Source organism: Lissotriton vulgaris, chromosome 2_2 (genome assembly GCF_964263255.1).
Source record: "Lissotriton vulgaris chromosome 2_2, aLisVul1.2, whole genome shotgun sequence".
NCBI lineage: Eukaryota > Metazoa > Chordata > Amphibia > Caudata > Salamandridae > Lissotriton > Lissotriton vulgaris.
The window spans coordinates 264,039,446-264,058,808 of record NC_141688.1 but is presented as its reverse complement, the minus strand read 5'-3'; positions in this window follow the sequence as shown (position 1 = coordinate 264,058,808).

Below are 19,363 nucleotides of genomic sequence, written 5' to 3'. Positions count from 1 at the left end.
GTGTGGCAGAAGTCAGGGCGGGCAAAGAATTCAACATCCTTATAGGTGCGCTTGGCCTGGGGTTTTGCCTTGCTGATTATCTCTTCACGCAATAGGAAATTCCCGACATAAAATAATATCGCGCGGAGCTTACCCTGTGTCTCCTTCCGCATCATCGGAAATCGATGTGCTCTTTGTACCTCATGTTCCCAGTCCCATGAAGACAGCTCTGGGAAGGCCCCTTTTAATAGCTCAACAACAAACCCCCAAGCGCCGCCCGCCTCCTTTCCCTCCTGAATCCCAAGTAGTCTGACATAGTTACGCCTTTGTCTGTTTTCAAAATCCTCTAGTTTCCAAAGCATGTCCGCCGTTGTCTTGTCCTGGTCTCTCCTCGCATCCTGCATTTTGATGAAATCATCCTCCAGTTTTCCCGTTCTGACCTCCACCTCAGATACTCTCCCGACCATTTCTTCATACATTTTATTAACTTTATGCAACGAAGAATGTATTTTTTTATTTGCATGTCTGGCCCTCCTGCTTGCCCTTTGACTCTCAGCTCGAGCCTCATCTTGTATTTGCTTTAAGGTAGAGAACAAAACTTCAACGTTGGAGGCACCCCCCTCAGATCCCTGAGAAATAGCCTCGTGAGTTCCTGTATCTGCGTTTTCAAGCCCCCTCATAGTTGGTGCACACCTCTCCAATGTATTGTCCCAATCAAGTCTCTTTACAACTGATTTCGCAGGGGCTCCGCGAGATACTCTAGCTAAATTCTTACGCCTAGAATTGTTTTTAACTTTACTCTTGTATTTGGGTCATCGCATTCCTTGTGAACTTACACTACATTCGTCTGCTGTATGTCCATGTCCCATATAGTAAAAATGTGATCTTCCCCACTAGATGACGATTCCCCTTCAGTGGTTAATTGTACATTGTATACCCTCCTTTCACCAATGGGGTCGCACACTGCTAACACACCAGCGGGATCGCCCCTAAGGACCATGGTAATTGTAGTTCCCTTTTCTGCGATGCATCTTCTTTCGAATTCTCGCGTATCTTCCTATCTTCGCCATCCCTGTACATGTGCTTCGGGGTATTTACCCCTCAGCAGCAGGGATTAGGCTATCTTTTGGGGTTGCTGTGTGCTGACAAATATTACCAGGTATGGTACCACACAACGGCGCACAGGTACGGGGTCCCGAGCTCGTCAGCTCACGGCTCCGAGAAGCATAAACATTCAACAATGGGGTCGCACACTGCTAACACACCAGCGGTATCGCCCCTAAGGACCATGGTAATTGTAGTTCCGTTTTCTGCGATGCATCGTCTTTCGAATTCTCGCGTACCTTCCAATCTTTGCCATCCCTGTACACTTATTTCAGGGTATTTACCCCTCATCAGCAGGGATTAGGCTATCTTCTGGGGTTGCTGCGTGCTGCCAACAATACCAGTTATACTACCACACAACGGCGCGCAGGTGCGGGGTCCTGAGCTCATCAGCTCACGGCTCCGAGGAGCATAAACATTCACCAATGGGGTCGCATACTACTAACACACCAGCGGGATCGCCCCTAAGGACCATGGTAATTGTAGTTCCATTTTCTGCGATGCATCTTCTTTCGAATTCTCGCGTATATTCCAATCTTCGCTATCCCTGTACACGTGTTTTGGGGTATTTACCCCTCATCAGCAGGGATTAGGCTATCTTCTGGGGTTGCTGCGTGCTGCCAAACATTACCAGGTATAGTACCACATAACGACGCGCAGGTGCGGGGTCCCGAGCTCATCAGCTCACGGCTCAAAGGAGCATAAACATTCAACAATGGGGTCGCACACTGCTAACACACCAGCGGGATCGCCCGCTAAGGATCATGGTAATTGTAGTTCTGTTTTCTGCGCTGCATCTTCTTTCTAATTCTCGCATATCTTCCAATGTTCGCCATCCCTGTACACGTGTTTTGGGGTATTTACCCCTCATCAGCAGGGATTAGGCTATCTTCTGGGGTTGCTGCGTGCTGCCAAACATTACCAGGTATAGTACCACACAACGACGCGCATTTGCGGGGTCCTGAGCTCATCAGCTCACGGCACAGAGGAGCATAAACATTCACCAATGGGGTCGCACACTGCTAACACACTAGCGGGATCGCCCCTAAGGACCATGGTAATTGTAGTTCCGTTTTCTGCGATGCATCTTCTTTCTAATTCTCGCGTATCTTCCAATGTTCGCCATCCCTGTACACGTGTTTTGGGGTATTTACCCCTCATCAGCAGGGATTAGGCTATCTTCTGGGGTTGCTGCGTGCTGCCAAACATTACCAGGTATAGTACCACACAACGACGCGCATTTGCGGGGTCTTGAGCTCGTCAGCTCACGGCTCCGAGGAGCATAAACATTCACCAATGGGGTCGCACACTGCTAACACACCTGCAGGATCACACCTAAGGACCATGGTAATTGTAGTTCCGTTTTCTGCGATGCATCTTCTTTCGAATTCTCGCGTATCTTCCAATCTTCGTCATCCCTGTACACGTGTTTTGGGGTATATACCCCTCATCAGCAGGGATTAGGCTATCTTCTGGGGTTGCTGCGTGCTGCCAAATATAACCAGGTATAGTACTACACAACGGCGCGCAGGTGCGGGGTCCCGGGCTCGTCAGCTCACGGCTCCGAGGAGCATAAACATTCATCAATGGGGTCGCACACTGCTAACACACCAGCGGGATCCCCCCTAAGGACCATGGTAATTGTAGTTCTGTTTTCTGCGATGCATCTTCTTTCGAATTCTCGCGTATCTTCCAATCTTCGCCATCCCTGTACACGTGTTTCGGGGTATTTACCCCTCATCAGCAGGGATTAGGCTATCTTCTGGGGTAGCTGCGTGCTGCCAAATATTACCAGGTATAGTACCACACAACGGCGCGCAGGTGCGGGGTCCAGCTCACGGCTCCGAGGAGCATAAACATTCACCAATGGGGTCGCACACTTCTAACACACCAGCGGGATCGCCCCTAAGGAGCTCGGTAATTGTAATTCCGTTTTCTGCGATGTATCTTCTTTTGAATTCTCGCGTATCTTCCATTCTTCGCCATCCCTGTACACGTGTTTCGGGGTATTTACCCCTCATCAGCAGGGATTAGGCTATCTTCTGGGGTAGCTGCGTGCTGCCAAATATTACCAGGTATAGTACCACACAACGGCACGCAGGTTCGGGGTCCCAAGATCATAAGCTCACGGCTCCGAGGAGCATAAACATTCACCAATGGGGTCGCACACTGCTAACACACCAGCGGGATCGCCCCTAAGTACCATGGTAATTGTAGTTCCGTTTTCTGCGATGCATCTTCTTTTGAATTCCCCCGTATCTTTCAATCTTCGCCATCCCTGTACACGTGTTTCGGGGTATTTACCCCTCATCAGCAGGGATTAGGCTATCTTCTGGGGTTGCTGCGTGCTGCCAAATAGTACCACACGACGGCGCGCAGGTGCGGGGTCCCGAGCTCGTCAGCTCACAGCTTCGAGGAGCATAAACATTCACCAATGGGGTCACACACTGCTAACACACCAGCGGGATCGCCCATAAGGATCACGGTAATTGTAGTTCTGTTTTCTGCGATGCATCTTCTTTCGAATTCTCGCGTATCTTCCAATCTTCGCCATCCCTGTACACATGTTTCGGGGTATTTACGCCTCATCAGCAGGGATTAGGCTATCTTCTGGGGTAGCTGCGTGCTGCCAAATATTACCAGGTATAGTACCACACAACGGCGCGCAGGTGCGGGGTCCCGAGCTCTTCAGCTCACGGCTCCGAGGAGCATAAACATTCACCAATGGGGTCGCACACTGCTAACACACCAGCGGGATCGCCCCTAAGGAGCTCGGTAATTGTAGTTCCGTTTTCTGCGATGTATCTTCTTTTGAATTCTCGCGTATCTTCCAATCTTCGCCATCCCTGTACATGTGTTTCGGGGTATTTACCCCTCATCAGCAGGGATTAGGCTATCTTCTGGGGTTGCTGCGTGCTGCCAAATATTACCAGGTATAGTACCACACAACGGCGCGCTGGTGCGGGGTCCCGAGCTTGTCAGCTCACGGCTCCGAGGAGCATAAACATTCACCAATGGGGTCGCACACTGCTAACACACCAGCGGGATCGCCCCTAAGGACCATGGTAATTGTAGTTCCGTTTTCTGTGATGCATCTTCTTTCGAATTCTCGCGTATCTTCCAAGCTTCGCCATCCCTGTACACGGGTTTCGGGGTATTTACCCCTCATCAGCAGGGATTAGGCTATCTTCTGGGGTAGCTGCGTGCTGCCAAATATTACCAGGTATAGTACCACACAACGGCACGCAGGTTCGGGGTCCCAAGTTCGCCAGCTCACGGCTCCGAGGAGCATAAACATTCACCAATGGGGTCGCACACTGCTAACACACCAGCGGGATCGCCCCTAAGGACCATGGTAATTGTAGTTCCGTTTTCTGCAATGCATCTTCTTTTGAATTCTCGCGTATCTTCCAATCTTCGCCATCCCTGTACACCTGTTTCGGGGTATTTACCCCTCATCAGCAGGGATTAGGATATCTTCTGGGGTTGCTGCCTGCTGCCAAATAGTACCACACAACGGCGCGCAGGTGCGGGGTCCCGAGCTCGTCAGCTCACAGCTTCGAGGAGCATAAACATTCACCAATGGGGTCGCACACTGCTAACACACCAGCGGGATCGCCCCTAAGGATCACGGTAATTGTAGTTCCGTTTTCTGCGATGCATCTTCTTTCGAATTCTCGCGTATCTTCCAATCTTCGCCATCCCTGTACACATGTTTCGGGGTATTTACCCCTCATCAGCAGGGATTAGGCTATCTTCTGGGGTTGCTGCGTGCTGCCAAATATTACCAGGTATAGTACCACACAACGGCGCGCAGGTGCCGGGTCCCGAGCTCATCAGCTCATGGCTCCGAGGAGCATAAACATTCACTAATGGGGACTCACACTGCTAACACACCAGCGGGATCGCCCCTAAGGACCATGGTAATTGTAGTTCCGTTTTCTGCGATGCATCTTTTTTGAAATCCTCGCGTATCTTCGCATCTTCGCCATCCCTGCACACGTGTTTCGGGGTATTTACCCCTTATCAGCAGGGATTAGGCTATCTTCTGGGGTTGCTGCGTGCTGCCAAATATTTCCAGGTATAGTACCACACAACGGCGCGCAGGTGCGGGGTCCCGAGCTCGTCAGCTCATGGCTCCGAGGAGCATAACCATTCACCAATGGGGTCGCACACTGCTATCACACCAGCGGGATCACCCCTAAGGACCATGATAATTGTAGTCCTGTTTTCTGTGACTCATCTTCTTTCGAATTCTCGTGTATCTTCCAATCTTCGCCATCCTTGTATACCCTCCTAGATGAATTCTTCCTACCCGACCTGCTCACCCTTCAAAAATGACCTTTCTCTGAACACTTGGCACATATTTTGTCCGCCGCTGGGCACCCCATGGCTTTTCCAAAATGATTAGTAATACCACACCGATATAGCATTCTAGTCTTTGCCTATTTTTATTATTATTGTTACTATTGCCTCTTTCAGTCTTTTCTTGGATATCTTTTGCTTTCTTGTATTTGATGCTGACTGCCAGAACATTCTGTGCTTGAGTGTTCTCGTCGAATAATGTAATTTGTTCCATGTATGAACTCGTGCTGACGTACCAAAAAAATAACATAAGGAGCTTTACCTACCAATAGCCCCAATATCAATGACCAAATAAACAGTCTGTTAGCAGTGAAGAAAGTTTAATCGTTTATTATGCAAGATACTCTATAGAGGAGCCACTCCAATCCTCACCCATCAGGTGCGCGGAGAAGACTGCTGGCGCATAGTCAATACAGCACATATATACTTTCAGTTCAACACATGAAGTCACCGTAAATGGAAGAAAACTACTTGGCTCTTGAGCCCTGAGGAAAGACCATACATGGCACACATGATTAGTTCAAAGCTCTGCTTATTTATTATTGGGGAATGTCAGGAGGGGTGACTCCCTTTCGTCTCGGTGCCCGGGAATGCAGTCACGGCGCCTTCAGGAATGCGCTTATCGCACCCAAAGCTAGATGCAACCTTGAGTCCCAGGGAAGAGAAGAATAGTGTGCATACAGCTGCTCTCAATAACTCAACTAGACAGGGGCCTAACGACTATTGGAGAGTGATCAAATAATCGCTGTTCGGGTCTAACACAGGCAGGACAAAGATGTGGTTCTCGGCCTACTCAATGCTGACCAGGACATATGAGTAGCGTATGCCCTTATCAACCTAGCTAAAACAAATTTTGTTAGGCCTCCTACATACTAAAACGTTAAGAATATATAGATACATCATGCTAACAAAGATACACATATACCTAACATTGATACTATATGGGAAATCGGATTTTTATCCCTCAGTACTTTCAATTCTCGTGGCAATGTCTAAAGCTTTTTGCAATGTTAAATCAGGTTTGGATAACACTGCTTCTTGTACCTTCCTACTGCTCGTCTTTTCATCTAGTTGGTTCCTTACCATTTCTTCTACAAATGCTCTATATTCACAGGAGGCTGCTAAAATGCGTAACGCATCTACATAGCTTGTGGCAGTCTTACCCGGTAATTGAGTCCATTCATAGAATTTGTGTCTCTCCAACATCACGTTTTTGCAAGGTTTGAAACATGTGTTTATAGCTTTTTGATAGCAATGGCAGACTCATTCTCCACACCTTCTGCTATCAGAACACTTTCTTTCGGAATATGTTTTATAATATTTTGACCCTCTAAACCCAAACAGTGCCTGAGAATAGCATAATTCTTCTTGTGTGTAAAGGAGTCCCCTTCCAGAGCATCCATGTATGCCTCAAACACTTCTTTCCATCTTTCCCAATACAGTTCTGGAGACGCTGGATCCAGAACATAGGGCGGCTGGTAGCACCATGGCTTGCTGCATGACGACTTGTGCTAAGAAATGTAGCAAAAATACAAGTATAGCACTTAATACAAGTTTGAAATACAGCTTATAATAAATTGCACTTAATCACTGTCAACAGTAGTGTGCAAATCACCATAACACTAAAAGGTGTTGCAATTACTGTCAAAATCAAAACTGTAGGGATAGCATTAGAGTTTGGTGTGCGTGTCACCGAAACAAGTACGCTAAGGATAAAAGTACTGTGGTGTGCCAATCTCCGAAAATTGGAGTTGTTCCTGGTAAAGCAATAGTATGACACTATTAGCTTGTAGAGTAAATTCAATTTACTTGTGAAAGTGTGGTGTTCTTGTTGCTTGAAAGATATGACACACACCTGAAGATAAAAGTGCAGGCGTTTAACTAACTTTGGATCACCAAAATAGGTGCACGCTTAGGCAAAATGAGGGATGAAAGGTGTGTCTAAATTAGTGGTGCTTGGCTTGTGGTAAAGTTTGGTGTGTGTGTCACTGAAACTGTAGCACCCATTGACATCAGTGTGCCGATCACTGAAGACCCCATTTCATCTCCCTTCACCTTTTCTATCGACCTAACCTTGGTAAAATGGTACAATCTTTTCCTTACATTCATCAGATTAACTCTTGATTTTACTACGAAGATTTGTCTTCAACATTCAGACCTGGATTCTGCCTACCTATTTGAAAGGTAGTACACCTTTCTTCTCCCTTTCTTTATTTTTCACGATTTCAATTCTTAGAATATGGTCACTAAACTCTACCTATTCCTTTTATTTTACTCTATAGAGCATAGAATTCCATTTAAGTAACCAATGTCCTGATGATGACCTAAAGCCATAAAGATTGAAACGCCGTCGACCCTGCAACGCCGATTGCAGCTTTTTCCTTTTTTTGTTGGGTGAATTTGTGAATAGTAAATATAATTTTTATATATAAATGTAAATACTGTATTTTGACCATTGTATACTAATTGTTTATCTTACGCCGCCCCACGTTGTCACATAATCACTTGTGTCACTGCACCGTTTATTCACCTTCACCTTGCCAGTACACTCTTGGTTATTTTTGGTTACTGTAATGTATTTTGCCAATGTGCTTTCTATATGCAAAATGATATTTTTGTACTATTCTTTGGTCTCCCTTGTCCCTTCTTTCCCTGTTGCATTGTGATTAATTCACTTGTAATTTGTCCGTCGATAAGATATCCCTGTTGAGACACTGTATTATTGTTATGATCACCGAAGCCAGCACTTTGCCTGACCTCAAAATGGCCACCACGCTGGAAACACTTGTGTGAAGCTGTAGAGCCTACCAGTAGGAGGCTGAAGAGGCATAGGAGGATGCGGGCACAGAACTGTCAAAAACATTAGACAAGCCTAATAAATCTTGACACACAAAAGAACACAGTAACTTCGCAAAATAGTACTGCACAGCAGACATGGCAGTAGGAAGAACAACAAACAGACCTCTTGTCATGGCAAAAAAGAAGGAATCCTCCCTCATGGAGGACAGGCTTTCTCTGCTCGAGCTAAACGTGGGAGTCCTGCTGACTGGCAACTTGTCGCCAGTGTAAGCAAGCAGGAGTCAGTTTCAGAGGTAAGTTTTATTCAAGTTAGCAGGACAGGAAAAAACCTCTTTCTCTACAACAGAAACATGACATCAAACCAACTGTCCAATTCACCTTCCAGAATCTCTCCACCACCACATTCTATAAACTTTCCTGGCTCATGTGAAGCATCTCTCACCAGAAGAATGTACGGGACAACCCAAGAGGTTATCCAGCCCTGTCCTCGACCTCCCGAGCTGCCGTTGAACTCCAGGCAATCCGTTAGCAGCACAGATAGTGCTGTAAGCCTTGGAATATAATATTGCAGAGTACTATGACCAGTGTCTCCAGCCCTTTCCTCGAGCACCCCTGCATCTGCTGTTGAACTCCAGGCTATGCGTAAGCAGCGCGGCTAGCACTGTCAGCCCAGGAACATAATATTACAGGGTACTGTGACTGGGGTCTCTAGCCCTGTCCTCTAATCCCCCTGCTGCCTTTGACCTCCAGGCCATGTGTAGGCAGCACACATAGCACTGCAAGCCCATGAACATAATATTACAGGGTACTATGACCAGTGTCTCCAGCCCTATCCTCGAGCACCCCTGCATCTGCCATTAAACTCCATGCTATGCGTAAGCAGCATGGCTAGCACTGTCAGCCCAGGAACATAATATTACAGGGTACTGTGACTGCGGTCTCTAGCCCTGTCCTCTAACCCCCCCAAGCTGCCTTTGACCTGCAGGCCATGTGTAGGCAGCACAGATAGCACTGTAAGCCCAGGAACATAATATTACAGGGTACTGTGACTGGGGTCTCTAGCCCTGTCCTCTAACCCCCCAAGCTGCCTTTGAACTCCAGGCCATGTGTAGGTAGCACAGATAGCATGTAAGCCCAGGAACATATTATTACATGGTACTATGACCAGTGTCTCCAGCCCTATCCTCGAGCACCCCTGCATCTGCTGTTGAACTCCAGGCTATGCGTAAGCAGCACGGCTAGCACTGTCAGCCCAGGGACATATTATTACAGGGTACTAAGACCAGTGTCTCCAGCCCTATCCTCGAGCACCCCTGCATCTGCTGTTGAACTCCAGGCTATGCGTAAGCAGCACGGCTAGCACTGTCAGCCCATGAACATAATATTACAGGGTACTATGACCAGTGTCTCCAGCCCTATCCTCGAGCACCCCTGCATCTGCTGTTGAACTCCAGGCTATGCGTAAGCAGCACGGCTAGCACTGTAAGCCCAGGAACATATTATTACATGGTACTATGACCAGTGTCTCCAGCCCTATCCTCGAGCACCCCTGCATCTGCTGTTGAACTCCAGGCTATGCGTAAGCAGCACGGCTAGCACTGTCAGCCCATGAACATAATATTACAGGGTACTGTGACTGGGGTCTCTAGCCCGGTCCTCTAACCCCCCCAGATACCTTTCACTTCCATGCCATATGTAGGCAGCACACATAGCACTGCAAGCCCATGAACATAATATTACAGGGTACTATGACCAGTGTCTCCAGCCCTTTCCTCGAGCACCCCTGCATCTGCTGTTGAACTCCAGGCTATGCGTAAGCAGCACGGCTAGCACTGTCAGCCCAGGAACATAATATTACAGGGTACTGTGACTGGGGTCTCTAGCCCGGTCCTCTAACCCCCCCAGATGCCTTTCACTTCCAGGCCATATGTAGGCAGCACACATAGCACTGCAAGCCCATGAACATAATATTACAGGGTACTCTGACTGGGGTCTCTAGCCCTGTCCTCTAACCCCCCAAGCTGCCTTTGGCCTCCAGGCCATGTGTAGGCAGCACACATAGCACTGCAAGCCCATGAACATAATATTACAGGGTACTGTGACCAGGTTCTCCATCCCTATCCTCGAGCTCCTCAGCTGCCATTGAACTCAATCGCTTAGACCTAAGACCTTGCTCTCAGGCATCTTTTAAAAGTTGCAAGAGTGACAAGCATTGAAAGCACAATCAACTGATTCAATTTCAGAGCACACTACAATGCGCTGCTCTAATTCAGAGAGGCAGCAAGCAGCAAAAGTGGTGGCAGCCCAGCTCTTCTGTTTTAATGAACTTTTGAGCCTTCTTGATTGATTCCTGGAAACCGACTCTCTTCAGACCCGCACAGTTGCTTAAATGGATTTACCACGTCCCTTGAACAGTCACTTGTTTATGCCAAAAGGGCGCTGTCAATTAAGAGGACGACCCTGTGATTCTCTCTCTGCCTTTTGAGCACTGAGAGTTGCTTCCAGTGATGCTTTTATTGTGGAACTCTGTGGCAAAGGCAATGCTGGAAATAGAAAAATGTGCTCTGAGAATCCATAAATTAGGAGCCAAAGGGTGGCCACAGATAGAAGAAGAGAGGGGGATATTTACAAGAAAATGCTGGAGCTTGGCATTATGCCAAATTTGACAGCCCATTTCGACATTTTCAAAATGCAGGGATGCTCCGGATTTACAAAAATACGTTGCACCCCTGTGTTTTCCCCCAGCAGTGGCGCAAAAAAGTCTACCTACCACCAGCACAGGCACCCTGCCGCCATGTTCCAAGAATGCCTGTGCCACAAGGATAATTGTCAAGATGCAGGAAGGGACACCTTTCTACACATAAACAATAAATAATGGTGATTTGCTCTTTCTATGTGTGTTGAAGAAAAAACGAGGAGAAATAATAATTTCTTCCTGTATCGCCATTCTAAGACCAGGTATTACCTGCAATTAGTATTGCAGTGGAATGCCAACAGCAACACCTATTACCTGCCCCTTTGCCACTGCAGACTGCAGCAGAATGGGGCTTAGCGCCACCTTGTAAATATGTAGAATTTCACAACGCCACTGGAGTGTCAGAAAAAGCGACGCTCTGGTGATGTTAGGGGCATGAAAATATGCCCCAGAGTCTGATAATCAGCTGAAAGTCAATCTTTACATTTATTTTTTAAAAGCTCTGCCCCAAATTACGTGGCAACAGAGACAAATATGTTAGTAATTGGTTCCCAGTAACTTAATAAGTAACATACAATAAATGCATTTGAAACTATTTTATTGGGTTAAGGCATCTGCAGTTATTGTGTTTGTGTACTCATCAAGTCCCAGGGTGTAATGGATAACTCTGGTGATTATTTGACTTCCTAGAAACATCTGTAAGCAGTCTAGTTATATGTTTGACTCATCATAAAAAAGCAGAGAGGTTTATGTGCCTGCAGCAAGGTACAATGTCTAACAAGCAAGGCACAGATTCTTATTTTATGTAATAGATCAGTGGTGCTGCTTTTGTTACAGATAACTTTGTTACCAGCAGATCACAAGTTACATTTTTAGAGTCAAAACTGTGGGTTATGAACTGCCCTCAAGGAGCTCCATGCAAACTGCATTTACTGTTTTTTAAGCATTGATTATTCTAATGTTTTTAATAATAGTTCACTTGAATATGATAAAGAGCATTAGTGAGGATAATATAAATGGGTATTAGTGTAATTACTATTATAGACAGATACATCTGACATTCTTACAGAGTATGCGCATCTCATGCATGTAGTGTGTGGAATTGCTAAGAACCTGCACCAAAATAATTATTTGTGTATTAAGCGCTTGCAAAGTCACAAGCTGAGTTTCTTTGTTTCCCTAGATGGTGTAGGCATCCGGGTGTTAAACTCTGGTTTGCTCATAGAAAGAATTGGAGGTGAACAATTTGAGTGCTAGTGGACATTTAAGTGAGGCATTTGTGGTGGGCACATCCAGAAATGATAGTAAGAGACCTCTCTCACAGCCTGCAGGTTGCGGCTCTGAATGTGGAGCAGACAAAGAATAGGTGCTGCTGATTGTACCAAGCTGTTGGCAAACTTCACCAAGAATAAAGTGCGTTTCACTGGGGCCAGTCAATATTCTGCAACTGGCTCACTAATAGATGCTGGATATGGTATCTGTGTGTATCACCATCTTTTCCAGCACTGGGCATAGGGCTTTGCTCATAAAAGGTCATATGTATTCATCAATTTCAGCAGTCTCCACATACTCACAATTATTTTTACAGCTGTGCAGGAGATCTGAATAAAGGCAACTCACCGTTTAATACAGGGTGTAGATGCTCACATATTGGGTATAAATATTACTTTGTCTGTCATAAGCAGATAAGGTGATGCCAGTTCTACCAGTCTATTAATATTAGTGATTCATTAATCCCTGGCAATTACTTGAAAGCGTCTTGTTGGAGAAGAAGATTCAAAATCAGGGCAGGGTTTGTTTGCTTTCTTCCGATGTTAATAACCTGAGTATCATCAACATTATGTTATCATGGCACCTGTTATTTTCTTTTTTCTGCAGGTACTTTGTTCATATAGGTTTAAAGTAGTGCTCTACGATTAAAGCGCCTCCCAGGATTTTCCTTGTCCAGACAAGTGACTATATCAGCCTGACTGTGGATATATTGAACTGACTTAATCAATCAATAAATCAATTGAGGATTTATAAAACATTGCAAACCACCTGTGAGAGTCTCAAGGTGCTGAAGTTAGTAACTGTTGCATGGTGATTTGTTCATACGAACAGCTAGGTCGTGAGTCATTTCCTGCATTACTGGAGTGATGGGATGGTCCTACAGTACAGGGGCAGGCTGTTTCAAGCGATGGATGCCAGGTGTGAGAAGGAGTGTCCTCTGCTGTTATCTCAGGGTGTCTGGAAGGAAGCGGGAGGCAGATCATAGGGGTTTGGTTGGTAGGTAGAAGGTCATACATTTGTTGATGTATGCTGGTTTCTGTTGTGTATAGCTTTGGATGCCTGGGTCAGCATACTGAACAGGCATCTTTTCTGGATCGGGAGACAGTGTAGCTTCTTGAGGTGGGGTGTGATGTGGGTTCATCTGGGGAGGTTGAGGATGAGTCTTGCCGCTGAGTTTTGTATTGACTGTAGTCTCTACAGGAGGTGTGCAGTGATTCCTACGTAGAGTACGCTCCTGTAGTCTTGCCTGCTAGGGACGAGGGCCTATCTGATGCTTCTTCTGGTGTTGACTGGGAGCCACCTGAATATCTTGTGGAGCATGCATTGGGTGTGGGTCAAGCTGAATGACACTGAATTTACCTATTTCTTCATAGATTGCTAGCTGTTCAAGGTGGTGCTGAGGTTGCAGGTGTGGTCTGTCGGGCGGAGGATGGACTAAGTTCAGCAGGCCACTATGCATTATTCCAGGGCAAGGTATTGTTCCCGAAGATGAGGACTTCTGTCTTGTCTGTGTTGTAGTTTGAGACATTTCTCCCTTTTCCAGTCTGCAAAGTTCATCATGCATCTGTAGAAGTTGTCTCTAGTGATGGTGAGGTCTACTGACAGTGGGAGGATCAGCTGGATGTATGCGTAGAGGATTATATTGAGTCGATGCAATCTGTTGATGTTGGCAAGGTAAGTCATGTGCATGCTGAAGAGGGAGTGGCTGTGGGACGATCATTAGTGAATGCAGCAGATGATCTTCTTGGGTTCCGAGGTGAACCGTTGGAAACTGATTCTCTGGGTTCTTCTGGTGAGGAATGAGGTGATCCATTTGAGGGCACCTCACCGGATTCCGATGTGGTGTAGTCGATTGATTAAAATGTGACGGAAGACGGTATGTCGAAGGTGGCTGACAGGTCCAGGAGGATGTGGGCTGCCATTTCCTAGCAGCCCAGGGGGGGCCTGATATTGTCCATGGCTGTGATCAGGGCAGTCTAGATGCTGTGGTTGGCTCAGAATCATAATTGGGAGGGTTCCAGGAGGTTGTTGTGTTCAATGTGTTCATTGAGGTGTTAGTTGATTACCTTCTTGAGAACCTTCACTGGAAAGGGGAACAGGGAGGTGGTCCAGAGGTTCTTTGGTTTACTGAGACGTTGGATAGTTTCTTGGGGCGGAACCTCTCTTCAGCGTGTCTCCAGTCCATAGGGAAGGTGGTTGAGGTGATGGAGGTGTTCAGTACTTTCTTGAGCTCATCATCAATCATCTTTGTCCTGAGGTTGAAGACGTGGTTGGGCAGGGGTTTGTGGGTGCTCCTGAGTGCACGAAGTTCATGATGGAGATTGTGGCTTAAGTTGTAAGAGGTGCAAAAAGTATTTCTTTCCTCCCCGTGCCATTTCAGCATAAGTAATATGCAATTCAGTTTTGACCCTGTTTCCCATGGGAACAGTCCAGCTCGAATTGCCAGGCCAGGTACTCTCCGGACTGGAAACAAGCATACTGGGACCAGTTTCGGGGAATCACCTCTCATCAGTCAGGCTAGCTTTACTCCAGTGGCATTGAGAGCACGGGACCCACATATGGGCATACCCGCCCCACTCGGGATGACAAATTCCCCAAAAATATTTGATGGACAGAATGGTGCACAATGTCAAACATTCACCCGGTGCAGAGATCTGGGTCTAAATCCATCTTTTTTTGCTCCCCATGCCATTCCAGTTCAGACTCAGCCAAATGTAAATCAGTCTTGTTATGTTATGTTAATATAATTTATTGAGTACACAAATACCCAGAGGTGTTTTGAAAAATAAAAGTAAGCCAGAAAGTGGAACCTAGTTCTAGAATAACCATGTTTTAAGACCCTTTCTAAAAGAGGCAAGAGAGCTCGCAGCTCTGATATTCATTGGAAGCGTGTTCCCTAGTTTAGCTGTGCTGTAAGCAATGTTTCGGCTAGAGGTACGAATATTTGGAACCGTCATGAGTCTGGTTCCAATGAATCGTAGCTGTCTGGCAGGATGGTACCAGGAGAACAGGTTTTTAAGAAATCCTGGTCCAGTATTATTCATGGCCTTCTTGCTAAGCATAGCGTTTTGTACTTGATACGATGTGCCAAGGGGAGTCTCCGAATTTCTTTGAACACTGACTCATACTTAGGTATATTGAGTAGGAGTCTTGCGGCTGCATTTTGTACCATCTGTAGTCTTTTTCTAATATTGTTTCTGCATATTCAGGTAAAGTCCATTACAGTAGTCAAACTTTGAAAGCAAAAGTGCAGTCACCACCGTCCTCCTAAAGTTGATGAGGATATATGGCAGAAACTACTTCAATGTCTTAATCAGATGGTAGGTGGCTGACACAGTAGCATTGGTCTGCTGGGTGAAAGTTAGTTGACATGGATACAGACTAGCCCGCAATGTCGGGCCAGGCCCGACAGGAAACAAGTACCCTCGGACCGGTTCAGGGCATCACCCCTCATTAGCCAGGCTAGCTTGACTCCAGTGGCATGGAGAGCACAGATCTACGTCTGTGTATACCCGTCCCATTCGGGGTGACAAATGCAAAAAAAAACAATAGATGGACAAAATGCTGCACAACGCTACAGTAGGATGGGACACGTTGAACATAATTTTAGGATGGTGATTCTAGAGAGAAGCAGACTATTGAAAAGAGAGGGAGAAATTCCCATACATAGAACGTTATCAGGACAATATTGGATTTTTTGTTGCAGATGTAGAAAAATGGTCTTAATCAGACTATGACATATAAGGTATAAGTTATTCATCTGTAGTTGTCTGTTAGCTGATATTAAAATACTTTTGACCACTACTTTCTTTCATTAATTATGAGACTTTTATAGAATTTAGTACATTGAACTCCTATAGATGGAGGTAAGAGATAAGAAGTATGTAGAAGAGATTATGTGGTGCTATGTGGCACATTCTGCAATCTGGATGTACTCTCTGGTTGATTCTGCTTCTGAAATCTCCTGTCAGAGAAGTTTATGAATAAGTGTTTTCAAAGACTTTTTTTACCTGTAATGTGTTTTGTAGCTCACTTTGTATTAAAATGGAGTCCAGACTTACCGCAGTTGAATAAATATAATGACCTTATCTTAATGATATTGGCATGGACAATAAAAAATGGCACTCTCTTTTACATTTGAATATATATTAGAATGTACAGAAATCCATGTACAATACTAAGTCAGTTCTCTTAACTTGTCATAAACTCAGGGGCAGATTTACAAGCCCCTTGCGACACTTTTACGCTGCTCTTGCATCACTTTTGTGACGCAGTGGCAGCGTAAATAATGCGCCACTATGCCACATATTTACAACGTGACTCATCTGGTTAGTTGTGTCACGTTGTAAAGCCCTGCGCTACATTATACCTGCATCAGGTATAATGTATGCAGGGTGGGCGTTCCATCGCTTGGAAACCCCAGAAAAGTGAAGCAGTGAAATCTACATTTATGTCCCTGCTGTGTCAAATCCTTACGACTGCTTGAAGCAGGGGTTAGGAGTGATGCAGCATATTAGGTATAGGGCACCCCTGAGCAGTGTTGGAGTTGTGTCGCTCTTACGGCACAACTCCAGCATTGCATCACCCTTACGCCGACAGATGTGTCATCCAACGGTCTATCCTTGCGCCATGGTGCTCCGCATTGTAAATGCATCGCATTCACGGCGTTGCAAGGGGGTTTTTGAGTCACGCAAAATAACTGGTACATCCCTGCTAATATGCAGGGATGCGCTATTTATTGTAAATCTGCCCCTCAGAGTATAACATTTAGGCAAGGTTTGTCCATTGGTAAAGTCCATGGAAGATTTTGTTACATACATGAGAGATCTGGTGTTGATGAATAGTGTTTTCTATTCTCCTAGTAATTAGATAAGGTGTAAACTGGAATGACATTGCAGGAGCTTCCTTGCTGAGTGCCTCATACATGCGGATGTTGGTGTCTGGAAGCTATCTAGATGCCAGTAATGTCAATGGGATCTTGTAATCTCAGTAATTTAGGCAAGCTTTTGAAAAGCTTGAATGTTGAACCCAAGCATATTTTTTTTGCTAGGGATAAAGTGACATGGTGCTGTGTATCTATTTTCCGAATATAGGGAGGCATTAAGGGAAAAACAGAATGTAACCCACAGTCTAAGCACATTGCTGAATTATGGGAAACAATCTTCACAACCATGTTTTTACCATGTGGTTCTATACCGTCCATTTTTTACCACATATGTTTTTACCACACGTACATGCCTTTACAACGCATGCCTTAACCACGCATTTAGGGTAATGTTGGGGATAGTGTGGAATCTCATTCCACAAATACATAATTTTCTATAAAAAATATTAGTAATTGGGTTTCTGGTGTGCTAAGGTATGCACCTAAGCCAAGCAGAACCCACCACTCTAGTCAGGACAAGGGAGGTACACACATCTGCTCACCCCTTTGGTAGCTTGCCAGAGCCATCAAGCTTATCCCAGAGGCAATGTGTAAAGTGTTTGCACAACACACATAAACACACACGCACACACAAACAACAGTGATGCACTAGGCACACCACAAAAAGAGACTCTACACAAGTTTATCTAAAACATCTCACATATTATATATAAAACCTATAAGACTACATTCATATGCATCACCATTACTCTGCCAACTAGGCAACTGTCATAATATATGTTGTGCACTGAAGTAAATAACTATAAGTTGCACATGTCCTAAAAACATTGTGAAAACATATAACACCACATTTAGTGCACCCTCACTGTACATTTTGTGCATTTTCTTATAACAGTACTTGTTAGTGCAACCCTGCAGGGCCAAAGCGACATGCATAAACACATCAGTGTCCCAAAACACTGCAACAGGTTTAGAGATCACTCACACAAATCATCACAATTGACCAAAAAAGACTGAATGGATATCAGGCCCGTAACGTAAGCCGCAGGAATACCGGTGCGCCTGCTACCAGCGGTGGGGTCATTTCAATGAAGGGCCCCAAGGTAAAAGAAATGGGGTATTATACTAAAACAAAGATGCCCCCATTGATAGAGAGACCTCACTTGGTCTCCCGCATATGTGAATTGAGAGACGTGCAGCTGCCATGAAGGTGCTTTGCAGCTGCAGTCAGCCGGGGATATTCGTTGATCCTAAAGAAATGCCTCAAGGTATGGGCCAGGAAGAGGGGGCAGACATGCCCAACTACCTACAACGGGAGGACCATCCTAGGTCCCCTGCACACGTAATGCACCCAGCAGCAGCCCGTGGCTGCACAGTGCAGCTGCCAAGTAAGTTGTAAAGCTCAGCCCCATTCCTCAAGCATTGAATTCTGAGCTGGCTGTGCGTGTGTCGCCTACCTTTCTAACATCAAGATGTGGCCAAAGTCCAATGGCCCCGATGGAGTACTGGGCAGTGCTTGGAACCAAAGTCAAGTACCCACAACTGGGTGAGAGGCGCACTCAATATTCGCACAATATTTTTTACTCTTCACTCTGCTTGTACAAGGGTGCTACACTATATTCATGTGTTAGCTCCACACTAAATTATAAATATACATGAACAGGAGTTACCCCGCTCTAGTGTGCACTGTACCTATTGCACTAACCATTCACTCTAATTTTAATACAATCATTAACTGTATAAGAACAACTTATTTCCACAGTGTTGTTGATATATTACATATCACTATTCACACAATATTTCCTTTTTTGCAAGAATCGTGTTTACTTTTTCATACAATTATTTCATTTATATGTTATTTCATCACATATAGTATAAGTTCCAACTGTTTTACAAGAATTCTTATTTTAATCACAAATCCTCAGACTTTTTAGTCTTTAAATGTTCTTAGATACTTCCATAGTTACTATTGAACCACATTTAGTCTCTGGCCCAATGCATTTCGGAACGTGTGTTCCTTCCTCAGGGGAAATGTTCTGCAAGTAAAGATTTTCAATTACTATACATGTATACATTTGAAATGACATACAGGCAGCCGAAGATAGAGGGAGGCTTCCGGGTAGGTACAGGGGGGAGGGATCCATGGGGACTCGAGGTAGGCTCAGGTGAAGAGTTGAGGGATTTGGCTGGTAAGGGTGGGGTAAAAAATGGGGGGAAAACTATATTGCAAAAGAACTTTGGCACAGACAAAAATAAGACATGCT